We start from the raw sequence: 27,028 nt of genomic DNA, 5'->3' as shown, positions 1-27,028 counted from the left end.
GATGTATGCCAGTGGGAAACTTTCCATGGCCTGTTCTAAGCTGTTTCCTATAATGCTTCTTGCGCTCACCTGCAGGCATTGTGTCCTGCCAGAGGAGTTGCGAGGAGAGGATTCCTGAATGTGGCCAGGGGCAGGCCTTTCTCCCACGAGGTTCTGTGCTTCAAGTAGACAGGATGCTAGAAGTTCTCCGCCTTCATCGCATGTTCATTACTTAAACTGAGTTAGAGTGGCACCTTGGGATTCACTGAAGACTGAAATCTCTGTGAAAGAAATATAATTGAAGTTTTTTGAGGATTCAGCAACAGACACACAGTCTGCCAGAATAGAGGGATTGAGGAGAGCTGAACTTCAGGGCAATCTGAGTGACTTCTCGAGAAAGCCCTTACTGAGAAAACTCATTGAGGGAGAAGGGGTCAGACTCAGGGAGGCACTGGTCAGTACCAGGGAGTCCAGTGGGCCCAGGGCTAACACAATTCTCTTTGTGTCCAAAAACTCAGACTTGGCACTTACTGCTTATTCTCAGGAGGCCTGATGCTTGCGAGGCAGAGGATCTTGGTGTGAAAGAATCAACCATGCTTCTAGGAACACAAACTAAATGCTGTGGGACTTGCCACTCCTGGAACAAGAAGGAGAATAGGGGAATATGCTAATGAATGGTGCATGAAATTCAAGGGCCAGAAACTGGGAACAGAGGGCAGCAGGAGTCCAAAATACACAGGTGCCTCTGTCTGGGCACCCAACAAAAGGAGTCCCCAGGCTGAACTAGCTAATCTTCCCCTTGCAAGTGTCCTGGTTGCCTCGCTGCCCATGCAACTCCCTGCTCATGTCCTAGCAGAGCAGTGAAGGATGGCGTAAAGCCTTGGGATTCTGCATCCACCTGGGAGACCTAAAAGAAGCTCCACCCTGGCTTTGGATCATCTCAGCTCCAGCCATTGAGGACATCTGGGGTGTGAGCCAGCAGATGGAAGATTTTTCTCTGTCTCTCCTTCTCTCTGTAAAACTGCCTTTCCAATAAAAGTAAAATAAATCTTAAAAAAAGGAGTTCCCAGAATCTAAAGCAGTGGGTGAAGATGGATAAGGCTAGGGACTAATGTGTGAGCCAAAGAAATTGATGCCACCAGAGCGTCAGCAGATAAGGGGACCAAAAGGTAACAAGAGAAGCTGAGAATGCACCCATGTTGTGAGCAACAGGGAAATACCCTCTCCTGTCCACTCAAAGGATGAACTTGGGTTTGCAAAGTGCAGCAAAAGTGAACCTTTCTTAATGGTCTTGCAAGGTGTCTAGTAGGTAGACAAGACTGGGTGGTTTATAGTCAGCTACTTATTTCCTAGCACTCAAATCCCTCCCCTGGTTCCTCACTGGCTGAGTACTATGGGGGCTATACTCTTCCCAAGTGTGGTTTAGTATTTCCACCTGCTTTAGTCTTGCTCATTACCGGGTTTGCTTCCCGACTTGGCAGGTGCATGCACTTTGAGGTTTGTAACCTAGCTGTGATGGTAGCTAGTCATTAGTAATTTTCAGCTGTATACCTTACTTTGAAAGTGAACCAAATGTCTCTACTTCTTACCTTGTCCATCCATGCAAATAACAACTAGGGAAACACTGAGTGCCCCTTCTGAGAAAATTTACCATTACAAAGATCTAAGGAGAGGGGGAAAACAACAGCAAACCCAGATCCACTGCCCTGTTTAGAAAGGTACTTGGGAATTCACAGAGAGAGTGGTGAACCTACATGACACGCATGATGGGTGCACAGGAGTGTGTGAAAAGTCTTATGAGCATGTGCGTTAAGGAATCATGCCTTTCCACACAACTGATGCTCAAAGATGACCACCGAAGTGGACTTCAGATCAGAAGATGACAATTGTTATGTGAATGTGAAGAGAGCCGTTCAATGTTGGTTGGACCTCTAATCTGCTCTGAATGGGTGTATCTTCCCCTAATTCATGTGTTGAGATCCCAACCAGCAAGGTGATGGTATTAAGAGGTGGGGGCCTTTGGGAGGGAATGAAAAGGTAATAGAGGCTGAGCTCGCTCATTAAAGATGCTCCAGGGAGCATGCCCGCCCTTTGATTTGGTGACTCCCTAACGAGAAGGCACTGTCCATGTGCAAACACCCTCATAAGATGCAAGATGCCGAGTCCACCAGTGTTAGCCTTCCAGCCTCCAGAACTGGGAGACGGACATTTCTGTTGTTTGTAAGACTTGGTTGGTGGTATTTTTTGTAATAGCAACATAGCTTCACTTAGGCAGTTGTGTTATCTGGCAGCCTACATGCCATGATCTGTTTGTGGCAAGACCTTGGTCTCTTGGGAAAGGCTCAAACTCATTTCAGTCCCACCTGGATAATCCAGGCTGCTTTTTCATCATCTCAAAGCCTTGAACTTCTCAATAGGCATACCATCTCTTTTTCATGGGTTTCCTGAGTTAGAAGGTAGACACCATTGGGAGGCAATTTGTTCTGCCTACCACACTCATTACTCATCAGTTGAAGCTAATGTGAAAGCAATTGGGTTTCCTTGGCCACATTAAGAGGCTACCCTTTCCTGAAACTGGAATATGGAAAGCACTGAGAACTACACTGGCCAAGATAAGAAATCAGGACATTCTTAGAGCCCTGGAGAAGGTTACTTGTCAACCCTGACAGACATGCTGCACTCAAGCAGGAGTGCAGAACGGATGGGGAGGTGAGCAGAGGACTTGTCTGGAGTATGACAGGTGCTTGGAGGGATGTCTGACGTCTGGCATTTGATCATCTTGGGCCTCCAGGTTCCTCCAGGCTCTTTGAACTGCCACAGATGGTCACTCTTCTCTGGCAAAGGTGAGGTCTACTGCTTGGTGTGAGGATAACACTGGGGCCTCTGCCCAGTGAGGCAGCACATACCCCACTCAGTGTCGGACCCCATCTTTCTCCCTGGAGTATAGACCAAATCACAAATTTATCACAGCAAAACCTGTTTGGACTAATGCTTTCTATGTTAAGAGAACCAAGGAATTGTAAAAGAATTCCAAAGGAGTTGTAGGATGTTGCTAATGTGGAACCAGTTGCAGTCAGGAGAGTATCAGTTGCTCTGTGTTCTGAGGGTGCTTTTTGAAGAGAAGTGGATAATAAAGTTAGAAAAGAAGGAGTTTATCTACACAGAGTGCCAAACCCTGCTTCATATTGCCAGGATAGCGGGATGCCCAGAGTAAGTGAAGTAGAAAGGCCCAAACTCATCATGGCAGTGTGGGAAAAAGGATCAAAACGCTTGATAAGGCCGACATTTCGGAGTGAGTGTGTGTGAGCACTGAATTCTTCAGTGACACATTGGTCATTCAATAGCATGTTATCTAACATCATGGTGTTGTAATTTTTAAAATTTATTCCTGTAGTTGATTTTGCTTTATGGTTTTTCATTTAAGGGAATATATAATAACTGTATAATAGGGACTATCATATCCAGATGTGAAGATACAATGCAGTATACATCTCTACTTCCAAACCAAAGATGGACTTCCAATGAAACTGTTAAATATATCTTGACAAAGGATGTTGAACTCTCTGCCATAGTCCATACCTACAATGTCAGGATACAGTTAAATGCCAGAATAATGGACTTATGACTACTTATGAAGCAATCTGTTATTGTAATAATACAGGGGAAATCAGTGGGAGAGAGGGAATTTGGAGAGGGAGTAAGAGAAATCCTAGGGCCTATGGAATTGTACCATAAAATAAAATTAAAAAAATAAATTAAAAAGAAAAGAAAACCCACCATATGGCTGTGCTCCAAGGGAGGGCCCAGAGGAAATGCCTGGCACTGCAGGGCTCGGCAAGGGCTATCAACGGAGACTCTTCGCCATCTGCTACACACTGGTGTGGTGGCAGAGCTATTTCAGATCTGGCTCCCCCGAGAGCAAAGAGAATGGCAGGACCAGAAACTAGGGAGCAGTGTCATAAACAACAAGGTTATACCTTGCCGAGGGCTGTAGCGGGGGATGAGCAGGACATGACATTCCATGGGTAGGAGAGGTGGGAAAAACCAAGCAAAGAACAAAGGTTCTCTTAGTGAAAACCAAAAGGAAATCAGACACATGACTGAGAGATTGAATGCAACCATCCCAATAAAAGGTCAGAATCCCCAGTCCAGCTTCAAGCTTGAGGGAGTTTTGGACCAACAATCCACAGACCACAGAAGAGCTTAGGTCTCCAAGAGAAAGGGCCGGAATAACAAGTGTGGACATGGTTTAGAAAGTCCATGGGATTGCATGCTGTGAACAAATGTGCCTGAATCACAAAAGAGTTTTGCACCAAACAAGTTTATTTTTTTAAAGACTTATTTATTTTTATTGCAAAGTCATATATATATACATATATATGTGTATATATATGTGTGTATATATATGTATATATATATATATATGTATATATATATATACGAGGAGAGGCAGAGAGGAAGATATTCCATCCCATGATTCACTCCCCATGATTCACAATGGCCAGAACTGTGCCAATCCAAAGCCAGGAGCCAGGAGCTTCTGCGTCTCCCGTGCAGGTGAAGGGTCCCAAGGCTTTGGGCCATCCTCTTCTGCTTTCCCATGCCACAAACAGGGAGCTGGATGGGAAGTGGGGCCACTGGGATTAGAACCGGCATCCATATGGAATCCTGACACTTGCAAGGAGAGGACTTTAGCTGCTGGGCCACATCGCCAGACCGTTTTTTTTTTTTTAATCCTATTTTCCTACAAACTTTTTGAAGTAAACTCACAAATAGCACTGAGTCCTGGTTCTTCTCCAGAGATCTCTAGTGATTTATTCAAGTAACAAAGAGGACAGCAGGTATTTTAAGGATTGTTGGAGACAGAATCTGAGTTGACCTTGAGTTAGGAACTCATTGTGACTGCTCTGTGAAGTCCTACTGAAGATCCAGCCTGGTTCGGTTGTGCCGGAAACAGCGATCAGTTCTCCAGGCTCACACTGTTTCGCTGGAATGGGTGTCACTGAGAGGTTAGAAAGATCCTCACAGGGATTCTTCTCTGTGGGTAAGAGCTATCATATTGTACACGATTAAGGGAAAATCCATGACTTTAGCCTCACTGTCCCTAACCACTGCCATCTTTCTCTCTCTCTTTCTCACACATCACACACAAGCACTAGCTAAAACAGAAAACACAACCAAACCAAACAAAACAACAACAACAAAAACCATGTCTTGCTGGGAAACCAGAGATTAGTGTCACACTGAAAGATCAAGAACACAGGGATAACGTGTCTTTTTGTCCGTTTAGCTCATCACTTGAAGCACTTTGATGAATCTTACCAACCATCACGAAAAAGTGACTTTGTAAAAATTTTGATCCTTCACTTTAACCACTGGTGATTTTGCCTCATTTAGCTAATGGTTAATTTTTACAGGTTACTTGTCACTACACATATTTGTTACATAAAGTATACATATTAACCAAATTCCAGTTGATGTATCCTAGAAATTGAGCCATTTGTTCTCACTGGAATAAAGTTTGACATGTTTTCACAATCTCATATGGAAAGATAGACACACTACTTTTCATGAAGCAGACTACATTTCATGACTACTTTTCATGAATCAATTCTATTGACACTTTTTCAAAAGAGATATTTCTAGAGTTATTGTTGTAGTATAAGAGATGAAGCTGCCACCTGCAGTGCTGGCATGCACCTGATATTGGTGATGGCTTACCTCCCAGCCGCTCCACTGCTGCTCCCTGTGAATGGCCCTGGAAAAGCAGCAGAGGATGATCCAAGTGTTTAGGCCCATGTCACCCATGTGGGAGACCCAGATAAAGCTTCCAACTTCTGCTTCCTAACCTTGACCTGCCCAGCCCTGGCCATTGCACCCATCTGGGGAGTGAGCAGCAGATAAGAGATCTCTGGTCTCTGTCTCTTCCTCTCTCTGTAACTCTTTCAAAATAAGTAAGTACATTTTTAAAAGAACTCTGGAGAAAATAGTCCATCAGATTTTAATAGTGTTACATCACATTTTCAACTTTATTTTTTGAGGATTCAATAAAGAGTATCTGTAGTTGGTGAACTTATTCTAATGGCAGCGATTTTTCACAAATTGGTGAAGAATATCTAAATACAAGGGTAAAGTAAAAACTCTGAAAAGGCATTAAAAGAGAAGTTTATTTTAGTGCAAAAAATTGTTTGGAATCTACACACATGGAAAGTGTATGTTATAAAAACGTTATGTATGTATTTAAAAATATGTTCTACCATAATAAAATTATGTTTTAATTCCATTTTTTCTGTGTATATATTCAAATAACTGGTTATCTTCCAGGTAGATGCATAAAACAAAGTTACTGATCATTATTATTAAAAATTGTGTATTACTGCTTGAAATTTTAGAAAATTTCAGAAGGTAAATTTCCTATTGCAAAATCTAAGCAGTTGTATGAGAGGAATAGAAATTCTTCACTGAGAGATATTTAAATAGTTTAAATAAACATTAGAAATTGTTCTTATATGTGATTCTAATGGTAATCTCATAAATGTTTTAAGGTGCTAGACAAGAATTGCGATGGAAATCTTTTCCATATTTTCAGCCTGGGTACTGTAGATTTTAGTTTTATATGCAGGGTTACCAGAGCCAGTTGCAAGTAGGACTTGACAAATTGGCCTCTAAGGGAATGAAAATCATTCTTCTTTGGCCACAGTGTATCTCCTTGAATGTTGAGGGCTGACTTTTTTTTTTTTTTTTAAGATTTTTTAATTTTTTTATTTGAAAGACGGATATACAGAGGAGAGACAGAGAGGAAGATCTTCTGTCCGATGGTTCACTCTCCAAGTGACCACAATGGCCGGAGCTGAGCCAATCCGAAACCAGGGACCAGGAGGCTCCTCCGGGTCTCCCACACGGGTGTGGGGTCCAAGGCTTTGGGCCATCCTCGACTGCCTTCCCAGGCCACAAGCAGGGAGCTGGATGGGAAGCAGGGCTGCCGGGATTAGAACTGGTGACCATATGGGATCTCGGCGCGTGCAAGGTGAGGACTTTAACCACCACGCTATCATGCCGGGCCCAAGGGGGCTGAATTTGATATTTTAAAAATCTGCTTTAATTGTCATAATACCCTGGAAAAAATCTCAGAACAAAAAAAATTTCACAACAGGACCAACACCCCGAATTCTCTATTTGTCTTGTCCTGATTGTAACACCCTCATACTTTTTCCTGTAGAAAAACTCTGATTTTCATCATTTTTAGCAGCAGATTTATCTAGATTATCCAGGAAGCCATTTCTTCAAACAAAATGGCTTGATAACTTTTTAAGATCACTGTTCATCTTACTATTTGGTATTCACTTCAAAAGTAAAGGTCAAAGTTATACCTCCCAGGACAGTCCCCATTGTAGGCAGGGTAACTCAGAACCTCCACTGGGCAGTAGACAAAACCCAGGAAGCCTGAGGGAACAGAAAAAACACTTGAGAAACCATGCACTATTCATGCATATCCCCCGTGATGAGGTCTGGTCACTTAGGGAGCTGTGGAAGGCTGCTCCTTTTCTTGAAACTGGGATGAGTTACACCCCTTTCCCTTCCTTTCTCTTATTTTGCTTTCCAAATTCACTCACTCAGCAATTCTTCCGGAAGCTCCGGAGACTTGTTGAATTTTGCCTCTGAATTTCAAGTTACATTATAAATAAAGATCCCTTTGCCTATTGATTTTTGTCTCAGCTTTTTGGAAGCTCTAAATGAGTCTTGGTTTTTCCACAACAGACTTGAGGTAATCTCTTTCTTTTTCCTTTGACATGTCTTAAAATAACTCAGCATAATTGTGTTAACTTAATTCTTTCTCATAAAGCCTCCATTCTAGTCTGGAAAACCACTCAATGATCTTAGAAATGTTCTTCTTAGCTTTTTGTTTGATGATTTTTTAATAGCAAGTAGAAACAATAATCTTAATATTAAATTCATGTTTTTATTAACAAGAAGAATCAGAAAAAAAGATCTTGAGAAGTGAGGGTTTATCTGACAACAATGCTATTGTTTCGGACATCATTGCTAAAACATGCAACTGCCCTTTATCAGGAGACAAGTATACCCAAGGCCATCATTGTTCAACCCAACCGTATCAGAGGAATGGTGTTTCTTCTTTCCAAAATCAACCCAACATCATGCACAAAGCAAACTATTTTCACAGATGAAAAGAGTCTTTTCCAAGGAAAGTTTGAAATGCTCTATGTTCCGTTTCTTGTTGTAGATACACATTCTTTATTCTGAAAATGGTCACACAGCTCTTGCAGCAGTTACCTGGCCTCGTTCACAATGGCCAATGCTGGTGCATTCCACTTCCCATGAGGTAAATAAAATTATTGCTTGGGTATTTCTCCCATCCAAGTACTAACCAGGCCCGACCCTGCTTAGCGTCTGAGATCAGACAAGATCGGGCGCGTTCAGGGTGGTATGGCCGTAGACTGCTTGTGTATATCTAAGGATGCCTGGTTAAGGAAAGGCATTTTTATCTTAATTTCCCATAAAATAAAAAATAAAATTTGTAAATGGACAAGAATATTGATCTCACTGTTCTATCTCAAATAACTAGTTTTGGGATGATTAAAAATCCAGTAGTATGGAATTGGTTAAATATGAGCACAATCATGCACTGTATAACATCTGATTGACAAAGGACCACATGTACAAACGGGGTCCCATAAGAGTGTAATAGAGCTGAGAACTTCCCCTCATCTAATGACAGTGTAGCCACTGTAATGTTATAGCACAATGCACTGTTCACATTTATGCGATGCTGATGTATACAACCTACAGCACTGCCAGTCCTATAGCACCTATGATTCTGTATAGTATCTGATACTTGATAATAATAATTAGCGATTCTTCTAATGGCATATGCATTTGCTGCACTATATGTTGTATATTCATTTTGGAGTATACTTGTAACTATTTTTTAAATAGTCACTGTAGGCCCAGTGCAGTAGCTTAGTGGCTAAAGTCCTTGTCTTGCACACACTGGCGTCCCATACAGCCATCGGTTCTAATCCCGGCAGCCCTGCTTCCCATGCAGCTCCCTGCTTGTGACCCGGGCAAGCAGTCGAGGACAGCCCAAAGCCTTGGGACCCTGCACGCACGTGGGAGACCTGGAGGAGGCTCCTGGCTCCTGGCTTTGGATCAGCTCAGGTCCAGCCGCTGAAGTCACTTGGGGAGTGAATCATTGCATGGATCTTCCTCTCTTTCTCCTCCTCTCTGTATAACTGACTTTCTAATAAAAGATAAACCTTAAAACAGTTCACTGTAAAACAGACTGCAGCCCCCTACGCCTTGTGTTTCTTGATTGCATCTCTTCTGCACTTGATTCCCTCTCTGTTGTATTGTTCAGCATGAGTGCAGGAGGAACAGGCTTTACCTGTTTAAGTGCAGGCTGTACCATCTGGATGTTCACAATGTACACTCTACAATGCTCTCAACAAGGAACTCTAATGAGGAAATGCTTGGCCAATGTACTCTGCCAACACATTAGAATACAATGAAACCCTGCCAGGTGATGTGTGTCTTTATTCCTAGGTAGAGAAATAGCTATAAGACGTTGTAGCTGTAATGTAGACTATAAAATAATTCATAGAATTCTACTTGTTGAAAGCAGTATGTGTGTATGTATGCACACATCGAGTTGCTTAGAGAGCTGTTTCCCCTAATGTAGAGGATGGGAAGATTAGGGGTAATGTTTGTTTTCTTCATTTTGATTGGTACTTTTTCAAGGTTAAAATGATCTGCCTGGGGGCAGGGCAGAGTGCAGGTATCTGGCTGGGCAGTTAACACGCCGCTTGGAGCACCTGCAGGCTATGTCAGAGTGCCTGGTCTGCGTACTGGCTCCACTTCTGATTCCAGGTTCCTGCTAATGGTCACCCTGGGAGGCAGGCACTTGGGAGACCCAAAATGAGCTCCAGGATTCTGACTTGAACGGCAGCTATTGGGAAGGAAGGCAGCAGATGGAAGATATCTCTGACTTTCAGATAAAATACATATATCCATTAGCATTTTAAAAACTAAGATGTCAAAAGATAAAATTATGTGATTATTGTGCAACATGAATTTCATCAAAATACCACGAGACTACCTAGCATGTCCCGATTTTCTTTATGCTTACATGAGAGTATGTCAAACAGCTCAACAGAAAACTTACACTACAGTTATTTGAACTTTCTGTAGATTTCTCATATGATATATTTAAAAAGTAGAGAAAAGCACAATTATCTTTATTTTTGAAAAAAAAATTCTGGCTATTTAATTCAACTTCAGCAATACCAAACTGGCTAGAAAATGAGGTCATCATGAAAGAATGGCTCTCAGTGTGGACTAGGCACAGAGTCTTAGAGAAGTCAGTTTGCCCAGGATTATTTTGTGGTAGATTTTGATTTAGGTGTTTCTATCAGAAGTTGCAAATTTTGGTTCAGATGTGAGACGTCAAAGGGCAATGAAAAAGCTACTCATCGCTTGGGTGATGCCATAGACTCACCAGAAACTTTGAATGAAAAACACTTTGACTTTTTGTCCTCTTGACTTTTTTCCATGAAAGTATTTTGGAAGGTCGCCAGGCATATGTTCAACGAATGGTTTATACTAGAAATTCTTTGCCCTAATCACAAACTGGTTGAATAACCGTGGTAATTGAGATGCTCGTGTTGTCCATCTGCTTCTATGCTGTGTTCATTCGCTCCAAGTATGTGCTTTGTTTGTAGCTAAAATCAACTTCATATGTGTTGAAAATAAAGAGCTGTGTATTTCCATAGCCATACTGTAGTAACGTGAGATCTGGAGAAGATTATAGAAGTAAGTTAATAATCATTTGGCATCGAGTGAAAACAAAACTATATATGGGATATATTTTCATAGCAAGAACATTTGATTTTGGTCAAATCCATGTCAAAGAAGAATTAAAATTCATCTTAATGTTGGTATGCCTGGGATGCGGACAGCCAGATTACCTTAATTGGAAACATATTCTCACATTCGGAATTCTTCCTCTCAGACATAAAGTTTCCCTTTCAAACACTGTAGGCTTGTGTAGCCAATCCCTTTCTTATCTGAAAACCTTAACCCGCCAGATCACTGCTGAGAATCAGGAACACAGCAAAACAAGGTTTCCAAACGCCACATGGGAGTCCCAAATCCTCCGCACACCAGCTCTGCTCTGAGATGACTTGCATAGATCAGGCACCACAAATTCAGAAAGGATACCTAGAAGTCGGACTGCAAATACCACGAATGGTTACTGCTGCCATTTTAACAGTCAAAAGGGAAAACAAGCTACACAGCCGACAATCTGAATCTGGCCATCGACATCTGGGGCCATTTCCTGTCGACCCACAGTGGCTGTGCTAATTAGAAGGCACAATTAATGACACTGTTATTGGCTTCCCAACTGCACATCTCCCTACTTTGCTGCTATGTCTCTCCATGCACATCAGACTGGCCATGACTGGCTACTTATGCGGCACATGGAAAACATGCCTATCGTCATTGCTATCCTCACTGCTGGGTAGTTATGGGAATTCATAGATGATGGGGAATATCAAGAACACAGTTTCCCTTGGCAGTGACTTACCAGTGAAAGCACAGCTCAAATAAGTACAGTTCCATTGTCCTTTACCTGAAAGAACCACTTTGGATTTCGGAATTTTTCAGATTTTGGAATATTTGCATATACATAATGAGATACCATGGAGAAAGAAGTCACACCTATCATAAGTTTCCTGCGTGTTTCATATGCAGCTTACACACATATGACTGAAGGTAATTTTACACTGTTTTAGTGCACATGTGTTTTCATGGTGACTCATCACATACAGTAAGGTGTCAAAGTTTCTGCCTGTGATGTCATATTTGTGCTAAAAAAAGCAACCCTTTGGATTTTGCATTACATACTTTTTAATTAGAGATGTTCAACCTGTACATAATTTTGCCTAGCAGCATTTTCATATTTCTGAGAAATCTCTAAGTTTTCATATGAAAAAAGCACTTTAGCAACTAAGATGTAACTATTTCTTTAATTAGAAAGTCAGATTTACAGAGAGAAGCAGAGACAGAGAGAAAGATCTTCCATCAGCTGATTCACTCCCAAAGTGGCCACAACAGCCAGTGCTGAGCTGATCCAAAGCCTCTTCCAGGTCTCCCACATGGGCACAGGGTCCCAAGGCTTTGGGCTGTTCTCTACTGCTCTCCCAGGCCACAAGCAGGGAGCTGGAAGAGAAGTGGAGCAGCCAGGATATGAATTAGCGCCCATATGGGATCCCAGTGCATGCAAGGTGAGGATTTAGCCACTAGGCTACTGCACTGGGCCCCAGGATCTAACTGATTTTACAAGTTTGTGAAATGATCCAGTGCTTTTGTAAGCATTATCATGCTTTGTGAGTATGATCACTTTCCACTCAGATAAATGGGCTTCAGATGCATTTTCTTGGTGATCAGCACATGAACTGAAAAACAGGGGGGGAGGGGAATCCTGCCTGGATTTTGTCAACAATCACTTCTCTTCTGTGATATCACCAAAGACTGCTGGTTTGGAGAATTTCTATGCCCATACTCCAAAGGCCTCCGGGCAGCAGGCACATGGCTTGACACGAAGCTGTGTACTTGTGACCTGCTGTGGCAGTCACAGGACACAAGGCAGGAGAACATGGGAACGGCTCAAAAAAAAAAAAAAATTACAGAAAGTTAAGAAGCGTTCACAAGAGACATTCTTTTATTGAAGGACATTTAAAAAAAGTGCTCTTGTTAGGCAGAAGAAATGAGGTCAAGTTTAGGTTAAAAATTCATTTCATAGCTTTAAAATGTGGCCACAGAGGCATTCAGCAACTTGTTTTCTCCTTCCAGCAGTGGGGAATTCCTAGTACAGCAGGGTCTTCCTCCCCTCGCTTTTGTGGAATGCATCACCTTGCATTAACTGAGGAAGGCCCAGCAGCCCACCCCACTGCAAAAGGGATTCCATGCGCCTGAATTTCCTGTTCATGGAATTGGTTTGGAGCTCTGAACTGCCCTGATTGAAATGGAATTGTATTAGTACTTTTGTTCTGGGTGGAAATATTCCACACAATGCTGAAGACTGGGGTATTTGTAGAAAGCAATACAGTGATGAGAGCAAGGGGCAGCTCTGTCACGCACAGTAGCAAGATTGCTAAGAAAATTCTGCAGACACGAGGATGTGCAGAAAAATAATGCAGGTGCATGTTTTCCTGCTTTCTGTTGCTTAAACTGCCTCTGCTCTCCTGTGCAATACCAAGACGACAGAGGTTTCCAGCAGGCACTTATTACTGATTGGGCTTCGGACACTGAGGCGGTAAGGAGTGTGGGGAACAGAGTCAGAGGAGGAAAGAGGCCCACCAGCCACAGGTATGGAGTGAAAAGGTTGGCATCTCTGTATGTATTCTGCAATAGAGCCACACAGGACAACAGTTGAACATCAATCCACAGTGAAAATACTTTGAAAATTCTTAATGTTTAGAAATTCTGATGCCACATTCAATTAGTATGTATTTATAAATATTATTTATATTATACTTGTCAAGTGCACAATTTTCTGCTTCAAGGGCCAAGGAAGCACTAGTGAGAACTTGCAATACCTCTGAAAATCAATTTTTCCAAAAAAAAAGTGTATTTCTCCCAAACGTTAGCCTTCTCAAGCACACATCCCAATTCCCTAAGGCCTCAGCTCACTCCCCTTCTTCTTCTTCTTCTATCTCCTTCAGGTCCAACTTTGCTGCCACTTCCTCAAGGAAGATTCCTTGGATATGGATTCCTAACTCCGCCAGTGCACTGTTGAGCACCTGTGCTTCTTCCGTACAAACCCGGAATCCACTATCTTGTAGCAGACCCTCCACTGGTCCCAGTGTTGTGCTCGACTCCAAGCTCCATGAGGACAAGAGAGTGAGAATTAGGAGCCTGGACCCGGAAATACCAAAATAGATATTGAGCCAAGTGTAATGTGCCATATGTCCCATCCAACACATCCCCTCTTCGCTACGGCATGGTAGGACATTAATGTGGGCATTCTCTCTTTCCCAAGGTCACACAACTAGAATACAGTAAACTCATAATTCAAACTCTGGCCTTTGTAAACACAAGGTGTTCGATCTGACATCTTGTGTTCTAGAACAAAGTCAGTCCCCAAACTAGCCAGTGCATCCTGAGTTAATTACCTAAGTGGATTTCACTTTTATCATTGGAAAACTATGATAAATACTAGTTACTACAAGGAGTTGAGAGGATTCCATGAGATAATGTATGTAGTAGGCAGCGGATAGTACACTCAGCTTTGTACCTGCTCGTGTAACCAATAGTGTAGGAATTAGGCAAGAGGGTAGGAGCAGGGAAAGAGACACAGAACCTGAAACAATGACCTGCGCTGCTTGGTTGTTAGAGAATGTTCTAACAAACCTGGGCCTGCAGCATTTTACTCGGTGGGGGCCACACCACTGTAAATGAGGAAAGCTACAAGAAACCAGATTGTGTTAGGTTTATTAATATACAATGTGTGAAGATGGAAGTGGTAAGAGCAGGGATGACCTCTTTTCTAGATCCTGGTTGTATCTTCCACCTGCTGGTTCACTTGCTATGTGACCACAACAGCCAGGTCTTGGCAAGCCTAGAGCTTTATCCTGATCTTCTGTGTGGCAAACAGACCTCAGTGCTTGGGCCATCTTCGGCTGCTTTCCCAGGCACTTCTGCCGGGGGCTGGATCAGCGGCAGGGCATCTGGGACTTGACCTAGCACTCCAACAGCAGATGACAATGTCACACGCAACAGCTTACGAGGTGTACCATGACGGTGGTCCCTGGAAGGGCATCATGTCCCCGCTTTTCTACATCCTGAACACTCTGTTATTTCTTGTCGTAAAAGCCGTAGAAAACTCCTGTTTTGAGAGGCAGTTCCTTTAGGAAACTTCTACCTTCTCATTTCTTCCCTTTAGTTGAGACAGGTGAATAAAGCTCTCTGATGAGCAACTCCTATTTGAGGCGCCTTATTTGCGTCCACTTATGTCACATGATAAAAACTTCAATAATGATCTTCTTCTTCATCTTATACTTGTTAGTTCTCTTCTTCCTCTGCTTCCTTCTCAGAATTTGTCTGCAACTTTTAGCAGAATAATGACAGCGGGCACCAATAAACATATTATGATTGGAGGAATCAGGGTATGGATGAATGAAGGAATGAATAAAATCACTGAGATAAATTTTCATCCACCTTCCCTGTGTCTCAGCCAGCTACTTCCCTCTTGAGCAGACTATGGTGACCTGACTGTGACATTTGCAGTCCTGGGCAGAGCTGGCTTTTCTGCAGTTGTACTATTTTTCCCTCACAGTAACACGATCTGTTGAAGAGAAAAATTGTGCCTCAGTTAAAAGTAAATGAGTGGTCAGGTTGTACAGCTTGCACCACAAGACTGGTGCTCAAAACACACTTGAAAGTCTTTGGAAATTCTTGTCATTTCCAGAAATACAATTTGGCCCCAAATTCCAAAGTATTGTGTTCTAAAGGTATTCAAGCAATCTCAAGAATTTACCTTAAGTTGGCATTAAGGATATGTCAAAATTTTGCTGAGCTAAGTCAAGGTAAGCATCCTTCAATACCATTCCTGTTGTTATATTATTGTACATTAATATAAATAATGATAACAATGAAAATAGTATGATCATAACTTGCACTTATGTAACATCTCTTCTTTTTTTTTTTTTGCTTACAATTCAAAAATAGCGTCAACATTTTTAAGTTGCCAAATTTTACTGGGGCTGAACATGATGAACAGGCACTGGCCACATACCACACCCGGAGGTTAAACATAAGCCAGAAACCAACACTAAATGCAGTCCAGGCATTCTTGAATGCAATTCCTTCGTAAGGGAGAAATGATGAAATCTCAGGTTTTCTCATTCTTGCCAAGTCCTTCCCTACTTTCTTTTCTAGAGTGTATTCTTAAGGAGAAAGCTTCCACGGGGAACACTTTTCTATGAAGTGGAAATTGTTCTGTGTTCCATTTCTCCCCTTTCGTAGGGAAATCAGAACACTGTGTCATTCCCTGAACAATGGATACAATTTCTGTGTCATGTGTACCTGTGTTTGTAATTCCCTGCGCACACTGGGGATTGTGCCTGGGAAAGACCATGTCCTGGAGAGAGGGCAGGTGGAATCAAGCCCCTACCCCACTGTGCTCCACTGAGGCAGGTCTTCCTTGTCCCTTTGGTTTCCCTCATTGCCTCTTTGTCTAAGATGGTTCTACTGCTTGGCTCTTGTGGTTACTGGTGGGAGTCGGCTTTGGGAAGACATGTTGCTCCTGACTTCGTGGCTGGCTCCTTAATTCTAAATGACAACAGAAAAAGAATCAAAATTTGCACGGAGACCACGGATATTCGAGGGTGGTCCCTCCACAAATGGCTTTCATTGTCCTGGCAGAACATTCAGAACCAGGAAGAGACCCACCCTTAGTACTAAGCACAGCACCGCTCTCTGATCAACAAAGTTAATGAGAATGAAGAAATAAATCTTCTGTTTTAGTTCAATGCTTTGGAATTTTGAGTTTGTCTATTTCTTTCAAAAGTGTTATTTTCCATTGTTTTACTCACATTTTTCATACTGCCAAAGGAATTCAAGATTTATTTTCCGTTCTAATTTTTCTTTAATTTTGGAGCTCCATTCAATGAAGTTAAAAAAAGGGAAGATTAAAAAAATCTCTAGAAAAAAAAATCAATGAGATTTAATTTTCAAATATATCAGATTCAGGGACATTCCTTTTTACTGATAGAGGTTTTTAGGATAAATGTTTTTGTCATTATAATTTGTGATGAAAATATATTTGCTATAAATCTCTATTTTCATGTAATGAAACAGGCAATTTTCAAAGTTTCCACTCTCACGTGGAAGATCTAAATTATTTAGCTGCTTGATTATTTAATCAAAACAAGGCTTGATTTAATTATATTAATTAAATAAACTGTGACCGGTAAATTACACTTTAGCCACCGAAGCTTTACTTAGAATGGCAAAACTTGAAAGCAGCCAACACATTTTCTACAGGTCAATGGATAAATTGTGGTACAACAAGATAATGGGTAATTATTCACTGATAAAAGAAATGAGTTCTCAAGCCACAAAAACATTTGAAGGAAGCTTACATTCATGTTACTAAATGAAAGAAGTGGATCTGCAATTCCCTCCTGTGGAATTCCAACTAGATATAATATTCTAGGAAAGACAAAATTATGGAGACAGTATAAAGAGAGGTGGCTGCCAGGACTCACAGGATTGTCGCTGGTGCACAGGGTTCTTACTGGGGTAGAAGTACTCTGCATGATACTTATAGTGATGGGTACATGTCATTAAATACTTCTCCAAATGTATAATGAGTACGCCAGCAGGGCTGAACTCCAATACAAACCGTGGATTCTGAATGTTGATGGTGGTGTAGGCTCACCAGCTGTAACCAATGGCCTACCCTGGACAGGGATATTGAGAATGGTGAAGCCTGTGAATGCCAGGGGAAAGAGGTTGTCCAGAAGATCTCTGCTGATTCCCTTCCGCTCAACCTTTCTTTTTCAGTTTTGCTAAAACTGTCCTAGAACTATAAAGTCCATCAAAATTCCATTAAAGAAAATAACCATAGTCAAATCTTTACATTCTGTTTAGTGATGGTTTGTGTGACCATAGTCCAGGCCTCTGCTAAGTTTCAAAATATGCTTGAAAATTGTTTAAATAGAGTAAGATTCAGGAAACTGGAAAGCTATCACACAGTAACCTCACAGAAACTTACAATACTGCTTCAGAGGATTTAAAGTTAGCCTGCTTAATTGCCAACATTTAGGAATGAGGACATTTTGCCTGAAAATCTGGATTTCGATGTCTTTAGCAAAGTGGGAACTTTCAGAAGCCTGAGGGCCCTTTTCCTTCTGAGGAACATGTGATAGGAGTCCCACAATGGTAGCTTTCTTCTCACGCTAGTACTTGCTCTGTTTTTAGCTAAGCCTCCACAATTCCCTTATCTTACATTCACTCATCTCTTCCCACTTGCCTTATATTCAGGAGCTCTAGGAAACATGTGAGTTGCTCTTCCAAAGAAGACCCTTTGAGCCCAATTGTAAGCAGACTGGTGAGTAGAAACAACAACAACAAAAAATCCTTAGTGACATTCATGGTGAAGGTACAACTTTTGGAAACAGATAAAATAAAAACAAAACTCCAAAATGAACAGCTTGCTCCTGTGCTACTCCTTACAGAGAATGTATTTGTCCAAGACAGTTAATTTGATGGAGATGGAAAATCCAAGGAGGCAGATTGTTGGGGGAGACTGCGTGTGCTCACTTAGTCCTGGTCTGGGCACTCACCCGCATTACACTTCCAGCATGGAAATGTTTCTACGTGACTGACAATGTGAGCAGAATGGAGGATGCCCATTACAGACCTGGTCCAAACACTTTTCCCACACAATCTTCCATGCTTTGTCTTGGTCTCCAACCTCCCAGAATATGGAGAGGATTCAGAAGATCTACATGTTGGCAGATGATAGAAGGATTCTAGGAAACAGTTCCAGACCCATTCCATACACAAAAGCCCTCCACACTGACCCTCACCTTGAGTGAGAAGTAAGCACACAGTGTCCATGATAAAAGTTGAGATTGGGGGCTGTTGATTACACTACTTTGTCTGCCCATGATCAATACGGAACACGAAGGCTACAGAAATTCAAACAAGCCAAGTAAGAACTGAATGATGGGACAGATCCTTAATGTTATTGATGATTGTGAATAGCCCTGTTTATGCTACCGAAGAATTAAGAATCCTAAATGGGCTTGGAAGCTTGCTACTCCCAGGTTCTACCTCCCTGCTGAAGGGCAGGTAAAAAGCTGCAGATGTGTTTAGGAAATCGTTTACATAAAACTGTTCCACACAGCTGTGCTTTTCCTGCCTGAGTGGAGAGAAACACATAAAAAGAAATCCCATCTGTTTGGGGACTGTTAATGCGCCTTTGGGCTTCAAGGTACCACATACCTGAAGACAGAAGTAGCGAGATTCCAATGATGAGACCCAATTCTGCATTGGAGTGTGTCTGAAATCCATGGTTCCCTGGTGGAATCCACAATCTCAGGTTAGAACTTTTGTATACTTAGAGCTGTTGCAGCAATAGCAGTCTTAAAATAGAGGTTTCCATGAACCTTATTTTACCACAAGCGCTCTCTTCTCTGTAAAAACTTCAAATTCTTTTCTTCCTTAAATGGTGCTAAGCATGCCAGCAACTGTGGTGAGAGTTTCAAAGGATTTAGCAATTTGTTAAAATGATTACAAATAGAGAATCAAGATGGCAGAATAGGGTAAGGACACATTTAAACAGATGGAGAAACATTAGCCAGTGTGAAGCACATTCAAGGAAATAGGAGAGGACAGAACAACAGCACAGAGGTACCTGGAGACTGACAGACACAGGAAAACAGTAGACACAACGGTGTGGAATTGCAGTGACTGATACTCTAGCAGCATTCAGCTAATGGCGATCTGAACTCCACCAGTACCTGGAACTCCACCAGCAACCAGGTGGGAAGAGATTTTCACTGGGAGCTTGGGAGGTGAACCTAAAGAACTGCCCGTCCTGCTGGTCCGTTTGATTTGACTAGGAGCAGAGACAGAGTGGCAGATCCCAGACAGGCAGTGTGGGAACAGGTGGATTTCACAGCCCACTCCACCCTTAGAGCCAAATTGGGCACCATTTTGTTTCAGGAGACAAAGGCTATGGATAGTACTGCACATGCATGGAGCTGGGAGTGAACTCAGTGCACTATAACATTTCTGACTCAGTGAACTGCAACAACATGGCATCCTACAGGTTCGACCCAAGACAGGTCCAGATAGACCTCAGACCTGATGGCCAGCAGATCAAGAACTCTAGTAGTGGCACATCAGGCACCATTTTTTACAGTGCGGGAAAACTTTAAGACTGCAAGGGACGACAGTGAGCTATGCATATGATGAGCTTGGCGAGAACTCACTGAGTTCCGTGCATTGCACTGGTCCCACAGGAAAATAATACTGACTTTGGCATTGTACGGGTCAAAATAGATCCATGTGGCCCAGACCTAACGACCAAAGATTCTGGCAAGATCAGCATCACCAACCAACCTAGCTATATAGGACAACTGGTGTCTCCCTAAACCTGGGACCTGCTCCAATCAGAAGTAGGAGAAAGGTTGTACAGACAACAGTGCAGCCTTAGCAGTGTCATAGGAGGTGGAGACTGGTGAACTAAGAGCTGGGGCTACAGAGACCTTGGTGGAAATCTAACATAAGAAGCTAGGCCTGGAATTCACTGGAGGGAGTGGCACAACTGACTGCAAACAAAGAGCCATGTGCCAACTGCAATAGGTAAAATTGAACTGTAGACCTGTGGGTGACACAGCTTAAAAAAAACCTGCTCCAACGAGAAGAATCTGTTAACCAGAAGTACAATGACCAAGAGCAAAAGAAGAGACAGAGGCATAATGAGTATTACTGAAGACTCCCCTGCAAAGGAGGAAAAACCCATTGTCAACCTCAGATTTCACTGAGGAAGACATCAAGAAAATGGGGGATACAGGATTCAAAACAGTTGTTATAAAGCTTCTTATCAACAAGAACCATGTAAAGCAGACATTCAAGGAATTTAAGGAATATGTCACACTGGAAATGAATCAAATGAAACCTGATATGTCAGAAATGGAGAATACAGTGGAGCAAGTTAAAAGTACAGTGGAGAGTCTCCAAAACAGAATGAAGGAGGCTGAAGAAAGAACTTCAAAATTAGAAGATATTTCCTGTCACCAGGGGGAAGCAGAGCTGGGTCAAGCAAAAAAAAAGATTCAAAAATTGAAAGACACTATTAAAAGGCCAAAGATAAGACTTATGAGAGTCCCAGAAGGTGCAGAAAGAGAAACTGGGTTTTCAAATGTATTTACTGAAATAATAAGGGAAAATTTCCCTAATCTAGAGAAAGAATTGGGAAACAAGATCCAGGAGGGGCACAGAACTCCCAACAGGCTTGACCAAAAGTGATCTTCACCACAACACATAATAATCAAGCTCTCTTCAATTGAATATAGCAAAAGATCCTTAAGTGTGCACATGAAAAAAAAATCAATTGACATATAAAGGAATGTCAGTTAAACTCACAGGAGACCTCTCACAGGCTACTCCACAGGCAAGACATACGGAGTAACATATTACAGATTCTAACAGCAAAAAATTGTCAGCCCAGGATAATGACCCCAGCAAAACCTTCCTTTGTCTTTGAAAATGAAATAAAATTCTTCCACAGCAAAGAAAAGTTCAAAGAATATGCCTCTTCCAAACCCACGCTACAAAAGATACTCAAAGATATTCTCTTGACAGAAAGAAGGAGTAGCACCCACCAAAACCAAAGGCAAATGGGAAGAACATCCTAGTAAAATAACAGCAGAAGACTACATCAATGAACAACTTATTACTAAAAATGACAGCACCAACCCTGAATGTAAATGGATTAAACTCATCACTCAAATGTCATAGATTATTAGACTGGATTAAAAAAAACCCAAAACCCATCTATTTGTTGCCTACGGGAGACACGTTTCACAAACAGAGATCAGTAGAAACTCTATCTGATGGAATTTGATATCTTTTTGTTAGTTTCATCTCTTCAAAACACTTTCTTCTGATTAAACTCTTCAATGACTCATGGACCATACAGTAACATCATTTTCTCCAAGAAGGTTCTTGATTTTCTCTTACATTTCTTCAGCGACACATTAGTCATTTTTAGCATGTTATTTAACTTCATGATTTTGTTAATTTCTTTCTTCTTCCTATTGTTGATTTTGATTTGTCGTGTTTCATTTAAGGGGATGTATAGTAACTGTGTAATGGAGATTATCATATCTAGCAGCATGTTTTATTTAACTTCATGGCATTGTAAATTTCTATTTCTCTTCCTGTTGTTGATTTTGTATTGTGGCTTTTCATTTAAGGGAATGTATAGTAACTGTATTGAAGACTAGCATATCCAGATGTGAGGATACAATGTAGTATGCATCTCTACTTCCAGACCAAAGATTGACTCCCAAAGAAACTGTTCACTATATCTTGACAATAGAATGCTGGACTCTCTGCCATAGTCCATGCCTGAAATAATTGACATAGGACTGTGTATGAAAAACTATACTATAGTAATGATATAGGGGAACTCAATGAGGGAAGAGGGAACTGGGGAGGGAATAAGGGAAATCCCAGGGCCTACGGAACTGTATCATAAAAAGATAATAAATCTCAGGACCACCTAAAGAGTGCATAAACCGGGACAGAGAGACCTGGGAGGGAAAAGTGGGTTCCCCCTTCTTGGGCCACTATTCCCGTGGGAGGGCATGAAAACTAGGACGGGGGCTGGGATGGCTAGATAGAGAGGCACTCAACAACATCTGGGAGGGCTGGATGGTTGAGTTGGTTAGATAGAACTAAGCTTTAATACCCATTGACAAGTACCAGAGCCAAATGGGATGGGGGACAGACTGGTCTTCTGCTACACATACTGGCAAACCAGGGTAGGGGGCAGGCTTGGTGGGGGTTATTGTGGGTCGCCCCTACTAGGCTGCAGCTCCCACTGGGTGATGTAAGGGCCGAACCAGACTGGACTGCAACACCCATTGGTTCCAGTGCAACTCGGGACTGAAAACAGAACCAACCCAGCAATTGCAACCACCAGCTGATCGGGGTGATGGACTGTGCCGGGCCCTGTGCTTGCTAGAACATACAAGAAACTAGTCTGGGAATACCTCAAAGTATCTTTGGAGATCTCCCCAATCGAACTGCTGGACTCAGAACTCTAACCAGGAAAGGAGAGAAGACAGAACAGGTCAATCATTCATCTCAGCTATATGTTGGCAGCAAATTATGGGGCAAACGGAGACTTTATGATGGACCATATCAATTGGTGGACGACCTCATCGAGCGAAACTGGCAGCGATTCATAACTGCAGAACTATTAACACCACTCGAGCACATATCTCAGAGCATGCCCCACATCCGGGACTTAGGGTGGGCGGGAAACCGGGTGGGGCTTCTCCCTCAATATCCCCCTTTACCGCAGATACGTGATGGAAACAATATGGACATAATAGCATTACCCACTTTCCTATCCCCCTAAACCTTTTTTTTTTCCTTTAACTGTAATTAACTATGTAAAGATTGTCAACAACAATACAATAAAAAGGAAAAAAAATTAATAAAAAAAATAAAAATAAATAAAAAAATAAAAAAAAGAAATAAATGGAAAAAAAAAGATAATAATAAAAAGAAGTAAAATTTAAAAAAATTACAAATAAAAGAAGTTATAGCATGATCATTAGCCTGTTAGTTTGGATTATTTTTTTGGTCTACTGTTAAGGGATTGTTATCTTGCACTTTCATAAAGGACATTTTAATGCTAATAATCTTACATCCTGCATGCTTGCCCAAAATGAATAAGTTGATCCTTAAATGGTTTCAGTTGGCCAAATGGGACATGAAATGGTAGGAGACTGAGTCTGTAGCATAGTGAATTTGGATCCCAAGACACACTCACGTACCATAGAGTGACAATCCCAGTATTTAATTCCATCCCAGGACAACAGGGACATGGATTGTCCCTGCATAGACAATTTTTTGGAAGTCCTTTGCGTAATTTATTTTAAACTGTGTACTCATTCTCTTTAAATAAAATGGGGAAAAAGAAGACAATTACATGTATAAAAAGGTTAATAAAAAGAAATAAAAGATGAAGATCAAAGAAAGAAATTTTCCCGAAGGCTAATGTATAAGGCATCATAATGCTTGGTGTGATTATACTAAATTTGGAACTGAGTTTCCTCTAGTGACAACAAAGAAATTCTAAAAAATCCTGCCTCAGCTAATGAAGATTGAGTCTTCACTGGCCTCAAATTTTCATAGATTGAATCTGGAAATTCGTGTTGCATGATGGTTAATATAATATCCGTAAATATGATTTTGTTAAAAATGCTGGTTGCACCCAGAATTTACGAAAGAATAGACATAATTTCAGCTCCAAAAAGTAATCAGGAGAGAGAGAAAATTCTGTTGATTCACCAGCTTAAACTTTCCTAAGAAAAACCAATAAAATTATATTGAGACTATAGTCATTATTTTCTTTAATGGCACCCAAAACTAAGTTGAATATTTATTCAGAATACAAGAGGACTTCTAAAAGTTTGTGGAATGTGGAGTTAAGTGACAAATTTATTCTGATACAAAAAGATTTTGATATCTGAGGCGCTGGTGTTGTTGCTTAAGCTGCCACCTACAGCACTGGTACCACACACAGATGCCAGCTCTGTTCCTGGATTCTCCACTTCCTGTCCAGCTTCCTGCCAATGCATCCGAGGAAGCAGCAGAAGATGGCCCAAGTGCTGGGAGCCTAGTGCCCATGTGAGAGATCCAGAAAAGCACTGGCTCTTGGTTTAAGCCTGCCTGGTTCTGGGTGTTGTATCCATTGGGGAGTGAATTGATACTGGCAGTTTCTCTCTCTCTGACTACAGTTCTGCTTTTTCAAATAAGTAAAACAAGTAAATATTTGAAAAGTGTCTTTGAAATCTTGTGCATATGAGAAATCTTCAGAAAGTTCCTGGAAAATGCCTATCATAAAATGCATGAATTTCAGAAAACTTTGCACTGAAATAAATTCACCTCAAAATTCCATTTGCTTGAAACTTTTAAAGTATCCTTGGATAATATGACAAACGAAATTTTAAAGAATCCAAGGATGCTCGTTTTCTAATTGCCAGGACTAGTGAAGCATAAACTATGTTTAATTGTTTAGAAATCTCGATAGAGACACGAAGAAGTTCAGAGGAAATAACATATTCACACATTATTTCAAAGAACTGACCATTTAGCTCATCTGATAGCCTCACTGAGGACAGACAGCTCAGTGGTGCATAGGATTATTGCCATTCTAAACCTTACTGAGGTGTGCAAGGTACATGTCAGGGGACCACACTGTGTTCTAAACAAAGGGAACTCATGGCTATTTCAAAGGTTTAAGGACCTACTTCAGGTGTAAACAGATTTTGTGGACACTGTGCTGTGGTTTTGCATGCTATCAAGTATTAAATTACTATCATTTATTGAGCTTTCAGTATGGACCAAGTACCAAGTGCTTTGCATACAGTATTTGGAAAAGAAGGTGGGCTGATTACAGGAGTGGCAAAACTTACGGCTGTCCTCAGAGTCCCATTCCTGTTTTGCTGTAGGAGAGAAGGATGACCTGAAGCCTTTAGCTCTTCAGGTATAAATGAATCCTCCAGCTGCTAGTAGAAATATACATGCAGAACAATATAAATCCTTCCTATTCTGTCTGTGAAAACATGAATGAGCATTTAAGACCTAAGACTTGGCCATGTCCCTAACATGCATATTTTAAAGATTTTGCAAAATATGTAATTGTTCTTTGCAACATCAAGACTTGTTATTTTGAGTTAAGGTGAATGCTCTGAAAGTGAGCAAGGATGAGCTGAAGCAGGGATTACTCTCTTAAAGTACACTTACTTCTCTGGCTTATCTTCTGTTAGCATTTATGAGCATCCTTTGGCTTACTCCTCACTTAATGAGAGCATGCTGTGCATCCTGATGCAATAGAAGTGACCTCTGGAAGGATGTAAGAAGTAAATGTCGCATTTCATGGGTCCTCTCTCTACGTCCAGGTTCCAGGCATACCTTCACGGCATTTCATGCTCACAAGAGCCTAAATGGGGCAGATGCTGGGAACCAAACCCAAGAAGATTGATCTCCCTGCTAGCTTGCTAGTCCAGGCCTGTTTTTCTTTTTTTCCCCAAGGGAAGACACAGTTAATACAAAATGAAATTAAAAGACAGCCCATAGACAGAAGAAATGGGGATGATTCTTGAAGAAGTGATGAGGGGAGAGTTGGGGATGGGAAGAAATGCTATTTAGCTCCTACAAGTGGAAGGTCTGCTCAAGATTAAACACAGAGAACACCCCACTGCAATGTTCTCTCCTGAATGATCTCTCTCATTTCCCAAGACTAGAGATGATGATATAAAGAAACAAACTGAGCTGGAGAGACAGAAACTGGTGATCAAATACAGGGAATGGGTGGGAGGGAGGAGCTTGTGAGTATAGCTATATAATTGTAGGTTTGTGTTGAGCTCTGGCCTGCTTGAGTGAGGGGGTTTGTGGTCCACTGTGGTGGGGTTATTGGGCAGCCAGTTAAGTATGCACGTCCGGAACTTGGAAGATATGGTGTCGTTTCTGGTCTATGTGCACATCACCTTTTGCAAAATGCTATTCTAGAGTCTACCAAATGGCACATTGCCAGTTTAGGCACCAAAGAGTTTGCAACCAGATGGGTCACTGAGCTTAAATTCCTTTCCAGAAAATACCATGCTTTAGTTTTCCCTTCTGTCCTTCCATCCTCAAAGAAAGAATGGACCAAAACATCTGCTTTGTGCTCTTGGATTTCTCATCTGCTTCCAATGAATTGTGCATGTTGTTATATTCGAATTGTTCCTTCTAAAAATAAGCCTATAAAATCAGATGCAGCAAAGGTATATTCTCCTTTGTTGTCACCAGATGGTATTTCATCAAACCAGGGTAGAGTAACTTCACATTAAGCAGTCTAAGCTCAACTACCTATACTTATAAACAATTTATAAAAAAGAGAATTGTTTGATGGATAGAGGAGTTAGGGAGACATATGTAGACAGAGGCTCCCGTCCTCATCAGCAGACCTCTGGGGTCTGGAATTTGGTTTGAGTATTCAACCCAGGTACACTGGCATAGGATGTGAGCATCTTCACTGCTGGGTTAAGTATCCACCTGCACTGTGCTGTTCTTATTTCTTCTATCATAGTAATTCATGATTTGGGAGAGACTCTGGGGCACTGAAGATTGGAGCGCTGATTAATTTGACTGATCAGCTCGATCGGATCTCATAACTCGGAAGAAAGATGAAAGAAACAACATCAATTCAAGGCAAGGTCAGTGAAGGAGTGAA

The sequence above is a fragment of the Ochotona princeps genome, chromosome 18, assembly GCF_030435755.1.
Source record: "Ochotona princeps isolate mOchPri1 chromosome 18, mOchPri1.hap1, whole genome shotgun sequence".
In the NCBI taxonomy this organism is placed as follows: domain Eukaryota; kingdom Metazoa; phylum Chordata; class Mammalia; order Lagomorpha; family Ochotonidae; genus Ochotona; species Ochotona princeps.
The sequence above is the reverse complement of the archived record's forward strand: the minus strand, read 5'-3'. Positions refer to the sequence as shown.